We start from the raw sequence: 14350 nt of genomic DNA, 5'->3' as shown, positions 1-14350 counted from the left end.
TGTCCATTTTCCCGTTCCTCTGTTAGTTTCCTTTGTAGTAATCAGATGATTCAGTTCACTTGTGCATGCAAAGTGAAAGTGGCTTTTATTTGGATCAGGCAATCCACCACCACACATACACTTGTGTTCGGAACAGAGTGTTCATGTCAACAGACCTGGTCGACCTGTGTTTACTGCAGAGCACATGGCCACAGCCAGACAGCCTGTTGGAGAGCAGCGTGTGGGTCGACTGACAATGAGCACAGCCTGGGCAAAGACCTGAGTCATCTGGTGAATCTTAGCCAAGTCACGCCATGTGATCACAGTTCATAACGCAGAACAGGTGCCCTCTTACACAACAGTGGAGAGCGGAGAGAACTGCGTTGAAAAGAAAGCTCTCAGATCAAGATGCCAGACTTCGATCAACTGACTGTGCAGATAATTCTGTGATTATGATTGGGCTAATGCGTTGTCTCTTCAAAAACTGAACACAACATTGACACACCATGTCGTTACTTGGCTGTGTGAAGAGGTGCAGATGTGTGGGAGCAATCTGGAGTTAAGATGACAAGATTGTCACTTCACATGAGGGAACCATCTCCTTCATTGCAACAAAGCTGTTTGCACTCAGCCCAACTGCTGTTTAAAGACAGCACAGACAACAACCCATGAAGCTTTGTGGTTTAGTGTTCCCAGTCAAGCTTGCCTCCAGTAGCAGCAAGAAAGTTAAACTAGGTCAAGCGACGGTTCATATAATATGCTTCAGACAGATGTTTTTGCTCAACTGACCTGTGAATACTCACGGGGTGCTTTCACCTACATTCTTATGAACCTCATTCATTCCATATGAAAGTGAAATTAAAGCTCTGTACAAGGGGATTTATAACTTTAGGAAATGTTTTCAAGTTGTGTTTCTTGTGAGTAATTCTCATGGCTAATTTGGCAGCATTCACTTGACTTATATTAAATAATCATGTAAAATATCCATCGATCCATTATCTGTGCCGCTTATCCTAAGTTGTACATCATTTGATATGATACTATTACTATTATAATTAAAGATTATTTCAATTTTGCTTTAAAGGGACTGTTTGGCTATTTTTCTTGATGCTATAGTTACAGCGGATGAGAGGAATGATAACACTGTTATGTCTGTTAAATCTGAATCTGGAGGGAGAAGACAATAATATTATCTTAGCATAAAGACTGAAAATGTCTGGCTCTGTTCAACAGGGGTTTCTGCTTGTTGTCTGGCAACCCCACAACTAAAAACAAGATTCTGTTAATGAGGCCATGAAATAGTCCATAAAACCACAAATTGCTAGTTTTTTTGTAAATTGCAGTGGCTGTTTACCATGATCCAAGCTCCTATACTGGGTCTTAAGAGATCTTGTTTTAACTTGTTTTCCAAAAAAGTAAAGTTGACCGTATTGTGGAACCAAATGCACTTGGCAGGAAGGCAGGAAAACTTGAACAATAGTTCATTTGAACATTCAGCATCACTGCAGGTGATCCAATGAAACATTACATTTCAGCATGGTCACTATCATAAACTTTATTACTCAGCGCTAAGTCATTTATATCATTAATCCAAAAACATTGCTTGGATCCAACCTCCTCCGTCTCTCTCTCAATCTCATCATCACCATGATGCCAACACATTTTTTGCCCATTCGCACCAAACTGTATCATGGCACATCACCTGCCATTAGCAATAACAATATAAATATATTCATTTGAAACAACAATAGAAACATAACTTGCATAGTCCACTATACAAACATACAATGTCTATTGTTACTAAGCTAGGCAAACCAACGGTCTCATTTTTTTGGTTGAAAACTTGGTTAATGCAGTTATTTGTTTGGCTACAATGCAGTCAAATATAGCAGACATGTTTCTGTTTGCAACCTTTTTATTTCATTATACAGTCATAATCTGGTCAGTCATGGGTCAATGTTATTAACATTATATACTCCAGCAGACTCTATAAACACTGAGTAGTTTCCATTCCCCTTCAGTCATACAGAAGAACAGTGTTTTGCTTTGTCTGGTTGTTCTGTGTTGCAGGGGAATTAATGTAAGACAAGTACAACCCCTTCTCTTAATGTGCATATGAGTGTGTGTGTGTGTGTGTGTGTGTGTGTGTGTGTGTGTGTGCTTGCAGGACTGTGATGCTGTGCCCTTCGCTGCGTCTGTCCTCCACACACTAAGGCCCTGTGTGTGCAGCATGAGTGGAACTGTGTGTCACAGATAAGAGTGAGAGTATAGCAAAGTGTGTGTGTGTGTGTGTGTGTGTGTGTGTGTGTGTGTGTGTGTGTGTGTGTGTGTGTGTGTGTGTGTGTGTGTGTGTAAAAAAAGGATTCAATGATCTCCCTCTCAGTCAGATTCACCTCTGGATGCCCTTCTCCTCCATTACACCTTCGCCATGAATAATCCAACCAGTGACACTGGCCAATGTACAACTGACACATTTCACCAGAAGGCCCACACGCACAGTATGGACTCTGTCCAACATCATGCCTTGCACGCTGTGATGAAATACTCATGTTAATGTTGTAAAATGCGAGGGAAATGTTGTGATCTCCCAGCCGCTGAAGAAAATTAAAAGGGTGGTATCTTGGCTTACATCTTTATTATCTGTCTTTTTCCTGCTCATATCAGTTCCTCTGCCATAACTCTGAAATGTGCGATGGTAGAAGAAAAAATTCTGTAATTAGGAAACTGGATTCGCCCTCTCGTTCCATGTCTTTCCCTTCCTCTCTCAATATGATGACTCAAGTGATGCTCTGACTTTAAAATAACGTAACAGAGTACACCAAGATCCCTTATTTTTTTCATGGGGTAATATTAGCCACTTCTTCTCAGGGGCAATTCTCTGTTGCTAAGTAATATTGTGAGAATATAGTCAGCAGCATGAATTGGCAGATTGCAAGAGAAGCTCCTGCAGCTAAAAACTGAGCCAAGGAAAAGAAAGCCGGAGAATAATTAGTGCACAAGTCTCATGCATAAGTCAGCCAGATTCCCCCTCAGAGGGCTGGGCTCAGATCTTTCATAATCACAAACCGAAAAAAAGCCACTTTTGTTCAGAGACATTTTAGGGAAGATTGTTGGAAGCTATTAGTGCTGGTGCATTGTCCCACTAGCACTTACAGAGAACATGACGCAGGTGGTTACATCACCCTGTGGGTTCGTGGGCCAGATGTGACAGTGTCACGCCACCTTAAAAAAGTTCTGGACTGACATGTCACTTGGCAGAATGGAGCCTTATACAGAGTGAAGACGGCCACATAACCATTCTTTGACCCCTTTTATCCACAGTCATTAGCTATGCAACAAGAGGGGTTGAGTCGAGACCATTTGAGAGGGTCCAGAGAGAACAGGTTTGTTAGAAACGGAAAACCAACCTGTTTGTCGTGCTCGCCTACATCGAATGCTAATGCTGGCCACATCAATGGGCTCTTCATGTAGAGATGCAGCAGAGAGGTTCGGGGGCTGACCAGTGCAACACAAACACACTGGCAGCACAGCGAGGGAGAACCAGGAGAGGACAGCGGCAACCCACAGCCCCGAGCCTGCACCAGCCACAGCTTTTATTTCTGGTTACACTGATCTAAGGAATGAAGGGACAGCTCCAAATGTTTTGTTCCTCTGTTTCTCATTACATCCTCAAACCCCCTTTCCACCTCTCGAGCCCTTTGCCTTTTTTATAGTCAAAGAATTGGACTGAAAAACATTCGGCATTCTAAATAAGTAAGTAAGTATTGAATCAGTCAGGCTCCCTTTATAATCAGCAGGGATAATAAACAATCACCTGGTCCATGTTAAAAGCACAGCACAATCTTCCAACTTTCAATCGATCCCATTAGCGAAGACCACTCAGGGATAGGCAGTTTTCCGGAAATGACAGCATCCAAAGAGCTACATGTAAGTGGTTGTTACATAAAGCTGATGTTAGCATGTGCAGAAAATATTTGCTTACCAAGAGCTTCAGCTACTGTTGCTCAATCTACAGGGTAAGATGTTGTGCTATTTCTTCATCTTCTTATGTTGCACTGAGGCCATGTTAACATCCGTAGAAGAAAAGAGGCGACAGAGTCTCATTACACCATAAGATATCTCTTACTTGCTCAGTTGCTGCATTGTATAGCTGTGTGCAGGGTTATTTGCCACGTGCTTGCTTGTGCCCTTGCACTTTTGTCCATTAGGTTGTTACCATCCATACACCAATCAGTCAGACCTCATAGTTTCAGCTACAGTTGTGTGCATACCTGCAATTGTCATGCAATGCAGTTCCATGTCATCTGGCATGGCATCATCTCCAAAACTATCACAAAATGGAAATGTCATGGGATATTTAAAGTAAGTAATTAAAAAAATTAAAATATGACTCTAAAATGACTAAGTGGTCTCATCAGAAGCACTGCAGATAAACAAACCAGATAGAATCATGGGCATAGCAATAGTACTTACTGAGGCTCCTAGTGCTATGCTTCCCATCTCTGCCAAGCGTAATGGGATTTCTTCAGTTTAAATGCACTTCACTCACACTGTTGAGCCAGTAGGAAGCTAAACTATTGATCCACAAACAATTTAGCTGTCCAGCTGTCCAGAGAGGGGGAAAACAGGACGCCCCTAAATGTCTAATGAGGCTTCCAAAGAGCTCAGCGTCCTCAGTATTCGCCCCACGTGCCAGGAGGCCTTCGCTTTTGGGCTCTTACCGTGATGAGTCCATACATTTCTCATACATGCAACCACAGAAGACTATGGAGGCCTGTCAGCTTAAAAAACTACCACACCTCTCACTCAGGACATTTTTGATCAGTGTAAGAATTCCCATTGACCCCCTCATTATATTTGACACACAGCTGGTAAAAGGTTCATGACTCTGGTTTAGTATGCTATCGGTGTAGCAGAGCTGAGCTGTCAACCACAAACAGCATTAACCATTATCACTATAAGGAAACATAGGCTGGGTTAGCATGACGTACAACATACAATATACATGAAAGGTGATGTATGAGCCTCACATCCTCAACTGGCATATAGATATTCTTGTGTTCTGCACAGGCTTCCAGCACCATAGCAACAGGCTTTGCTCAAAGGCCCCAAGAGTGGCTTGGCCCGAATGAGGAAGTAGCTTTCATACCTAATTGGATAGTTTCCGGTGCCATCGGGCTTGTTCTTTATCCCCAGCACTATAAGATAACAGCTCGAGCAGTTGAAACTATGGTAAACTTCCACATCCCCATGATGAACACAGATTAAATAGGATTAAATCCAAAACAATGTAGCCCATTACTGAGAATATCAATGATGAAGGGCACAGAGGTAATCTAATCTTGAAAATGCTGCTAAGCACTAGCTTTCATGTGCATATTATGGAATAAATTACAATATGTCAGAGGGGATACAGCTGGATATGTAAGACTTTGTTAGCAACAAAGGTGATTATTTCAGTGCTAACCTTTTAATCACCCAAAACTATTTTGACAGACCATGTAAAAACTATCTCTTTGTTTTACAGCTTTCTCAAAGATCTACATGAGCACCCTCTGTCATTGGTTTTATCTGGACTTTATAATATGCTTTGAAACACCATGAAATCATTACAGATGAATTTACTCATAATCAAGTAAAGACGTTTTTCTGCATTGCAGCGCTGTGTCTGAAATGCCAAGAGAATAAATCAGACACTGATTTTCAAATGGCATTAAAATGCAAATCATCTCTTACAGGATCACAACAACAGCATGTAGTGTTGTCTGACTGCACAGCTTCTCAACAGGCCTGTAAACACTATATCCAACTGAACCTATAAGGCTGCAAAAACAGATGGCTCAAGGCTCCCATGTGAGCATTTGGTCCACTGTGTGTAACACAATATTCTGTCTCAGTGCAATGTTAAACAAATTCACAGGGGGTAATCTGACACTTTGAGGAGGACTGTAATTAAGACACAATCAGTTTATGATTCTTAAAATGTACTATAGTTAATCAGGGAAAATGTCAATCCTGTCATTTTTAATTCTTATCAATAAACACAAAATATGCAAATGACTTTTATTTGATTGTTTTTGCTATTTCTTGTTTCTTATATCCTTTTTTTCCTCATTATTTTTAAAGGATGTTGTATTATTTTATCTGCTGTCTTTAATTTGAGATTTTCTTTTATATCATTTGATGTATTTGATTTTGGATATTTGAATTTAAATGACTTTATTAAGTTGCTTGTTGCCTCTGATGCTTTTTTAAATGTTGTTTCTATTTGCCCTCTTCATGAAACACTTTGTAACAGCTGTTTTCAAAGGTGCTATATAAATAATGGCATCATTATAACTGGCTAACAGAGAAAATGCGGTTAGTTATTTGATTAGTAAATAACTTGCTGAGCCTGAATGCATCCCAGGTAAGCTCGATAAGGTTTGCCCAGCTCATAAGCACACAAACAATTGTCTATGCTGACACTGTAATGAAGGAAGTGAAATATTATCATTAACATTTAAAATGGATAATTGAGGTTTTAACTGAAATTAGCAGGCGAAGGGCACACAGTTGTAATCTCCTTCTAATTGAGTCTGTAAATCCCAAAAGATTTTCTTTGATTGTAAAGTCTAAAAATACCTCAGAGAAAACCTAGCAACGAATCAGAGGAAAAGACATGAAATCTTGTCAGATGTAACCTAGTTACAGATTCTGACTGTTCCTAAATATAGCAAGAATAAACTCAATATTTTAAGCCTGCAGATGGCCTGTGACCAAACAACAGAGTTTAATATCAAAATAAGATACATTGTTTCAAAATCTGTATCCAGTTCATCATTGACCTCTTTAATAAATCACTCTTGACTGATTATGGTTTTAAAGAATTGATCTTAACTTGCTCCAACAGGCCAATGATGAAACCTTGTCACTGAACCAGACTCATCCACCCACTGCGTGATAACACTCTGATGACATTGATCAATGTCGTTCTATTTCCCCAATGAATGGCAAGGTGAGATACCAGGCGACTTCCAAACACCACTGCTCGTCTGGAGCACATTATCTAAATGGAAACACAGTAATGAGATTTTTGAAAGAGACATCACTTTGGCAGATAGACAAAACAGAGGAAGCATGCGAGTCACTGAGGATGCTGGACACTTTATCGACAAACAAAATCACACTGATAAAAAAAGGGGAATGAATAAAATGTTCTTTCATGAAAGACACTCAGAGGTTATATCTTCAGGGCAGCGTAATGACTGTTTTTATAACCAATCTGTTTCTTCAAGAGTGTTTTTTACCATGTCATCAAATTAATAATATCTTTCTCTGCAAGCTTTACGGCTATAAATAGACAAAAGGCCAGTGGCTGCTATTAAATAAACATACTTTTTTACTTCTGCAATGTGCTGCTTTTGTGTTGATCTACAAAAGACCATTTTTGCAGGATATACTTTATTTATCCAGATTAAACATATGGCAAGTTACCAATCATGGACTGCAGAAGAAATATATGTTTCACACTCACACAATTGTATTTGCACAGAAACAGAAAAAAGTTTGAGCAGTGTAGCTCAAAGATTATTTATATTCGGGCTAATGTAACTAGTAAATTTCAAACATCCAATCAAACGTGCGGCGGTTTCATATTCAAACTGTGATGCGCTGTTCAAAATATACTATCTAGAAGCTCATCGGACCATTACCAGTTTGCTTTGTGATCCAGCAGGGGGCGCTCACTTTAAGGTTGACCTATTGCATGCCATTTAGACCTATCAGTGAAGTAAGCTAGAACTGTTACATTGTTTTACTATGAAAATGGAGGCAACTGCAACAACGGAACATCCTGGGGACAGTGAACATAGCACAGTTTGTATCTAGTGGGATACAAACGTGCACTGTGCCCTGGGAGTTTTTTTCCCCCCACTTAGCTTTCTCTCCACACATAAGATCTATGGGTCACGTGCATGCAGAGAGCAGGAGCAGTCCACAGTGGGAGAATCAATTGCAGACGCTGTATTCAGATAGCCAGGGATGGCAGATGGGGACTGAGGCCTTTTCTCTTCCTCAGGCATGAACAGAGGAGTGGTCTGTCTCCAGGCAAACACAGAAGAAGTCATGTCTCTGCCTCGCTACCGTACCATAAGTGGAACTCCCCCATTGATCACTGGGGTGTAAATTGCTGAGCAATTCGAAAGAGGCATCGAATGAGAGCGTCGTATGTTTTGTCAGCACGAGAGAAAGAGACAGCGGCAGCAATACAGGCTGGTGTGTATGCGTGTGTGTTTCTTCACACACTATTCATGAGCCTAGGTCGTCTCGTCCTGCTATTTCCTCTCCTAGAGCGTTCACTTTAACAGTTAAACAAGTCTAGGGGACGTATTCCCTCCAGCATGACTGATGCTGCAATCAGTGCTACAGATCAAACAGCGCCTGACAAACTAGTCCCGCTGATGCCACATGTCAATGCTGCCAATCAGTTTAGAGCCTTTTTCAATCGATCCTCCTCTGTTCAACTGGTTCTTTGACTCTTTGCCCAAGAATTTGTCGCCCAGGGTTCTGAAGGACATCTGGAAACAAATCTAATCTCCTAAAATGACTCTAAAATTACCTTTATCTTCTCTGGGAAACATCCAAGATTCTGCTTTGAGCACTAAAATCATGCTGGTTGAATTGAGACATGTTTGAAGGAGATGGGGTGAATTAAAAATTAATTGTCTGACTGAATAAACAGAATGTAAAAAGAAATCTTCGTGCATGGGAGAGATTTGCAGTAAGGTTTTATACACAAGACTCTCACTGTTGTATTTAAGTTCATACTTCACATGCTGGCTGGAGTGTAGATGTGGAGGCTGACAACTTTAGTGTCTGCCTCAGGTGACGTTACCCTGACTACCTTAATAAATGAGTGAGTGAAGTGTGCGACTGAAGAAGAAGAAGTAAGTGTACAGTTATGTGGAGTCATTTGAATGTGACACTAATGGAGGCTGAAGCTGTAGCCTTGTCATGCATCACAGAGCAGCCACATCTTACAGGCTATACTGTATTATGTAAAACAAAATTCAGCCAAATGTGCTGGTAAGGGAACGTCCTCCTTTTACAAAATTCTAAACTCCATTCTCAGACATTTCGTTGGATAGCGAGGGGGATAAAAACTCAAGATGCTGCTCGGCATGCGGCAGGTTAGCCTACTTCTGAGGCGAGTAAATTCATTCACCTAGCATGAAGGAGAGGGTCTGTCCTCGGGGTGTGCACGGGACGGCAGCACAGGATGCATTAACAGCAGTCAGGCTTACAGGATTCATAAAGTGCTTCCCCTGACAGGCTGCCACGGAGCCCCGCTGACATTGTGTGCCACCTTTATGGCTCTGATTTAGTCAGGACAAACACACGGGGGTGGAATCTCACACATGACACTGCACTGCAAAAACATACCCCAGAAAAAAGGGCAATGATTAAAGATCTTTTAGTGCCCAGACACCAAAGGACAATTCATAAACCTGCATTATATGTTAACCTGAGAGCAGAAATCCAAAATAGCAGGTGTGATTCGCTTAGCTCTACCCTTCTGAGGTGCACAAAACAAACGTGTCCATTAAATGGGATTTTCGCTTCCAGTTGGGTGGTGTTGATTACATTTTGAATCCCTATTACAAGCTTAAACATACTCAGCTGTCTGTTGCGCCCAACGCCGTGCACTCAAGTCATTATGGAACAGCATCATGAAGACTAAATGTGCCTTTTGAAAGCCATTATCTGATACAGTGGTCACATATATCTGAAAATCTTGAGTTATAGACAATCTTCGCAATATAGCTCCTTCACAGTGACCAGTCAGCAAAGATGGTCACCATGCAATTTCCTATCATTGAGAGAGAGCTAAATAAGTGGTTCTCAAACCAGGGTCCACAGACACTGACACTTTTTTATCCATTAAATTGATCAGGATATATGGCTATTCTGTGTTTCAAGACATTTCTCTTGTCTTGTTCTTTAACATTTTTTGTTTGAATTTCTTTTTAGAACACAGGACAAGATGGTGAATATCCCTTGTATGTTTGGAGACCATCTTCTAAGGCAGCTCCACCACAGGCTGGGCGTGTGTCCCTACCATCTTGGGGCCCAGTTGGGGTCTTTCCTCCTGATCCACAGCTATTGTGTGCAGAGGTTTGCAATCCCTGATGCCTCTTTTATGGTCTGGCTCAGGGCTTGTCTGTGGATTCCAATAGGTCTTTGAGCAACCTGATGGAGGATGTTGCAATAAAACCCCTGCAGCCAACTCTCACTCCATTACTAAACAGACGTGTAAAGAAATACATTCATCAATCAATCAATCTAATCAAATTTTATTTGTAAAGCCCATAGTCACACATCACAATTTGTCTGATAGGGCAAAGTGCGACATCCTCTATCCTCAGCCCTCAACAGGAGTGAGGGAAAATTATCAAGGGGAGGGGAGCCGGAGTATTTTCTTTCTTGTAGAGGGTGCTTGGCCGGGGAAAAAAATTGGAACCGTCTGATAAAAAATTGCCTTTGTAATGTTTTTGCATCTAAATAATCCCATGTGGGGGTTTAATATTTATGATTTTAAAACCTCCATCATCCTCACAACAAAATCAAAGCGTGCCCTTCATCACTTGGCAACATGATGAACACCTCCTCTTGGCAATCTCCCCTGAAAGTACCCAAACCTTACTTTGACAGCATGTAGCATGAGCAGCTTCCCTCCCAGCTCTGGAGCCTTGGGTGTGTATGTGTATGTGTGTGGACGCGCCCATGACACCTTCTCTTGCACCCTGACACTCAATCACCCCTGCGATGGCCCATTACTGAGGATGACAGAGCCGGACCACATGCCTCAATCCACCGCTGAACACCAGGACATGCGTCTGAGCTCCAGCAGAGTGTTTACTGTCGTGCTCCCTGATCTCGGCTGTGGACGGTGGGTATGTGGGGGCGCCATCAGGCTGTGTGGCCTCTTGTGATGTCTGATCACAGCTGAATTTCAGCCTCACACTTACTTCCACAGCTGATGGGTGTGTTGCATTGAAACATCACTAAACGATCACACCTATACTGAGCATCGGCACATTTTATGGAGGGGTGGGAGAGAAGAGCACGTCAGGATGTGCTGCAGATCATGCAACATGCAGCATCACCTCCGCCACGATAAGTCAAATACACGGCGTGTGATATTTCAACACACATGCAAAACGCAGCATGTCTCTACCCAGGTCTTTGACCATCCTGCATTGCGGAGAGCTGCTGCGTTAAGCTCCTTCACGTCCGCACATCGCACTCTCTAAACAGCACTGATTCCACAGCTGTCAAAACGCACGGAGCCTGTGGAGAGGATGTTTAAAATGAAGATCACACGGGAGGGTTCAGTGTGTGTGTGTGTGTGTGTGTAGTGTGTGCGTGCGGGGCTCGTCGTGTCCTTACCCTCCGGTAGCGTCCGTCCGTCTCCGTTCGTCCTTCACGATGCTCACACCTGCTCAGGTCCGCATCGCCGGGCGCTCAGAGCGGAGAGAGGAGACTGACAGAGCCGCGGTCCTGCACCCGAGGAGTGGATGGAGGGTTGTCAACTTAGGGGGGCGCTAGAGCCGCCTGTTCCCCAGGAGCAGAGAGCTGTGAGTCCCACTGAAGTGTCCGGGTTCCCTCTGAGCTCCGCCTCAGGTTCCACTGCCTCACTAACATTTAAAAAAAGTGTGTGTGTGTGTGTGTGTGTGTGTGTGTGTGTGTGTGTGTGTGCGTGTGTGTGTGTGCGTACCTGTGTGTGTGTGTGTGTGTGTGTGTGTGTGTGTGTGTGCGTACCTGTGTGTGTGTGTGTGTAGGCTATTATCTCTAAGGAGTGTAGAGTCCTTATTACCCCTACATTATTTGCCCAGCCTTAAACAGGCGTACAAGACACCACTATTTAGAAAAAGTACAAAGAAAGAAAGAAAGAAAGAAGAAAAGAATCCAGGAATCAGAGTAGCAGCATCTACCTGCTAACTCCACAAACATCTCTGTCTGTATGTGTATCACATATCTTGCACACCATTCTTTTAATCGGCTTCTCACTTGACATTCTACACTTTCTATTGTAATGTTACGTGATGAGTTTGGTGCAATTAGGACATGTTGCGTTAAATATTGATAAAAATGTAAATAAATAGGCAAGAACCAGCATTCTATAGCAGTCAGTGTGTGAGTGTGAACCAGGAGGGGGGGGGCAGCATGCGAAGAGTCTGTCTGTGTTCAGAGTTCAACATGTTTTCTTCTCTACGTCCTGATAAACTACAGCTGCGGTCTGTAACTGGGTCAAACCGAGGGTCAGAAATCACCATCAGATCATTTACTTAAATATTCCACAAACTTCCGTCTGTATGTGCAACACAAATCTCACAAACTGTTCATCGTATTGGCTTCAAACTTGGCATGTGTATTGTAAATTGTCAGAGGGAGTGTAGTTCTAAGTTTGGTGCAATTTTGTGACACGATACGTTCAATATCTATAAAATTTGAAAAAAAAACAACAACCAGTGCTTGCAGTGTGCATGAATCTGCAGGGGGGTGGGGCGACAGCAGTCTAACAGTCAGTCACTATGATGGATAATTTATATTTATGTCTAACTTTTCAATATGAGCCTAACATCTACACAAAGTGTTGCCTCCTGTCATTTACACATTACAATTACTGTGTTCAATGATTAATCATGAAATCGTTTTTTGCGTTGTTAAAAAGATATATATGATCTTATGAAAAGCTCGACCTCATGCTTTTGATGGCAGTGCAGGTTTAATGTGCATTAGCAATCATTAAATTGCTTTGCTGCTACAATGTCCCCACTGTCATTACTCATCATCATGTCAACTCATTATTCTTCTCATAAAACTCAATTTCCATGTGATGGAAAGACTACATATCCCTTTTACCTATATGCATGTTAAATGAGTAGCAAAATGTTAGGGTAGCCCTTACCCTTACGTTGACTTAGCTGCTTAACTGATATGGATTTGCCAACATCAGTTTGGGTTTTATATTTTCTTTATATTAGTGAGGTTATAATGTTTATGTCGGGGAATCACTGTGGGGACCACTGCTCCATGGTCCCGGGGAACAAGCAGGTCAAGCTCACAGTCAGACTTACTGAAAGCTACAAGGCTCTTACATTATCAATAGAACTGCTGAGTCAAGTGTTAATTCTACATCCTTTCACCCAAATTGATCTTACATAAAGTACTTGAGTATACATGCTCATTGTCTTGAAGTAGTATCCAGAGTATTGATAACTGGTGCACCATAAGAAAATCTGTTTAAATAATTAAATGTATTTTTACTTTTTTAATCTCTCCAGATATTCCCTGACATCTCTCACCTGCCCACAAGGTGTCCTCAGTGTTTCCACCTCAACCCACCCCATGCATACATACCTGCCTCCCATTGGTCCCAAGAGTAAAACCTGACCAAGTACTCACCTTCTTGCAAAGTTGTCTTTTGACCTGTTTTAGTCTTACTGCATTCTTTCAATGCTAAACACAGTTCTTTTTGTACTACACCCCCCTCATATGCTGCTGGCACAGGAAATCTTGCCCAAGGACACTTTGGGGATCAAACCACTGACCTTCTGTGTTACCTCCTGAACCACAGCCACACCACATTTTATGGAGAGGAGGTTTTTTTCCTTCTATTCTTTTGTTTTGCGGCACAGCACCACCAAAAGTTTCAGATGGAGATTTTCAAACATGAGCAGATAAATTGATCTGCATGACAAGAGAAAATGAGAAAGGAGTGTGGCTCCAGCCTGCTTGTTATCCATCAGCCTGTTCTTCATCTGGCAGATATCAAAAGGGCACCTCTACTAATTACAACGCCTGGCCCATGTGTCAGTCCAAACATGAGACCATCTCAATCCCCGGGGATTAGATTTAAATCTTGGCTGTAAACACCACACTGCAAATAGTAATCTGCTGCGGCACATAAATAATGCAGGAATCTTTGAGATAGAGCAGAGTGGAATTAATTGAAGGACTATGTCCCCATGGATGAATTTGGTCTGAAAATATAAAAGAAGTTCTTTTTAATGTGATTGGAAACTGACTTTACACAAATGTCATTGCTTACTATCAAGTTGTTGTTGCTGCTTTGTTCCCTGAGGGTGTTCTTATTCTGACTGTCCATCCAAAATAGTTTCCTTTTGAGATGGAAATTGTTGTTAATGTTGGCCCAACACAAAAAGACATTACCTGTACCTGAGGGAGATATCTGGAAAATCTGTCACTCCACAGAGGCCGGAGGAATTTAGTAACACTGATGAAATTCATGACATCCTAATAAAGCAGCTGGGCCCAAAAAGGATATTATCTTGTGCTGGGGTTATCTGAGATCTAGTTGTATTCC

General features: G+C 41.9%; 1 protein-coding gene across 3 annotated transcripts in view; it reads right to left on the bottom strand.

Annotated features, from left to right (window-relative positions):
• LOC109624594 (contactin-1a-like) overlaps positions 1-11635 on the bottom strand; it is a 70293-nt gene extending 58658 nt beyond the window's left edge. For 2 of the 3 annotated variants that reach the window (XM_020079390.2, XM_020079392.2), the window contains exon 1: positions 11410-11635. The gene's annotated coding sequence lies outside the window, so the exon portion shown is untranslated. Of the gene's footprint in view, positions 1-3386; positions 3566-11409 lie in introns of those variants that run through there. The other variant, XM_069528539.1, reaches the window with a different exon arrangement.
• Positions 11636-14350: the final 2715 nt, after the last annotated feature.

The sequence above is a fragment of the Paralichthys olivaceus genome, chromosome 7 (genome assembly GCF_024713975.1).
Source record: "Paralichthys olivaceus isolate ysfri-2021 chromosome 7, ASM2471397v2, whole genome shotgun sequence".
NCBI lineage: Eukaryota > Metazoa > Chordata > Actinopteri > Pleuronectiformes > Paralichthyidae > Paralichthys > Paralichthys olivaceus.
The sequence above is the reverse complement of the archived record's forward strand: the minus strand, read 5'-3'. Positions and strand labels throughout refer to the sequence as shown.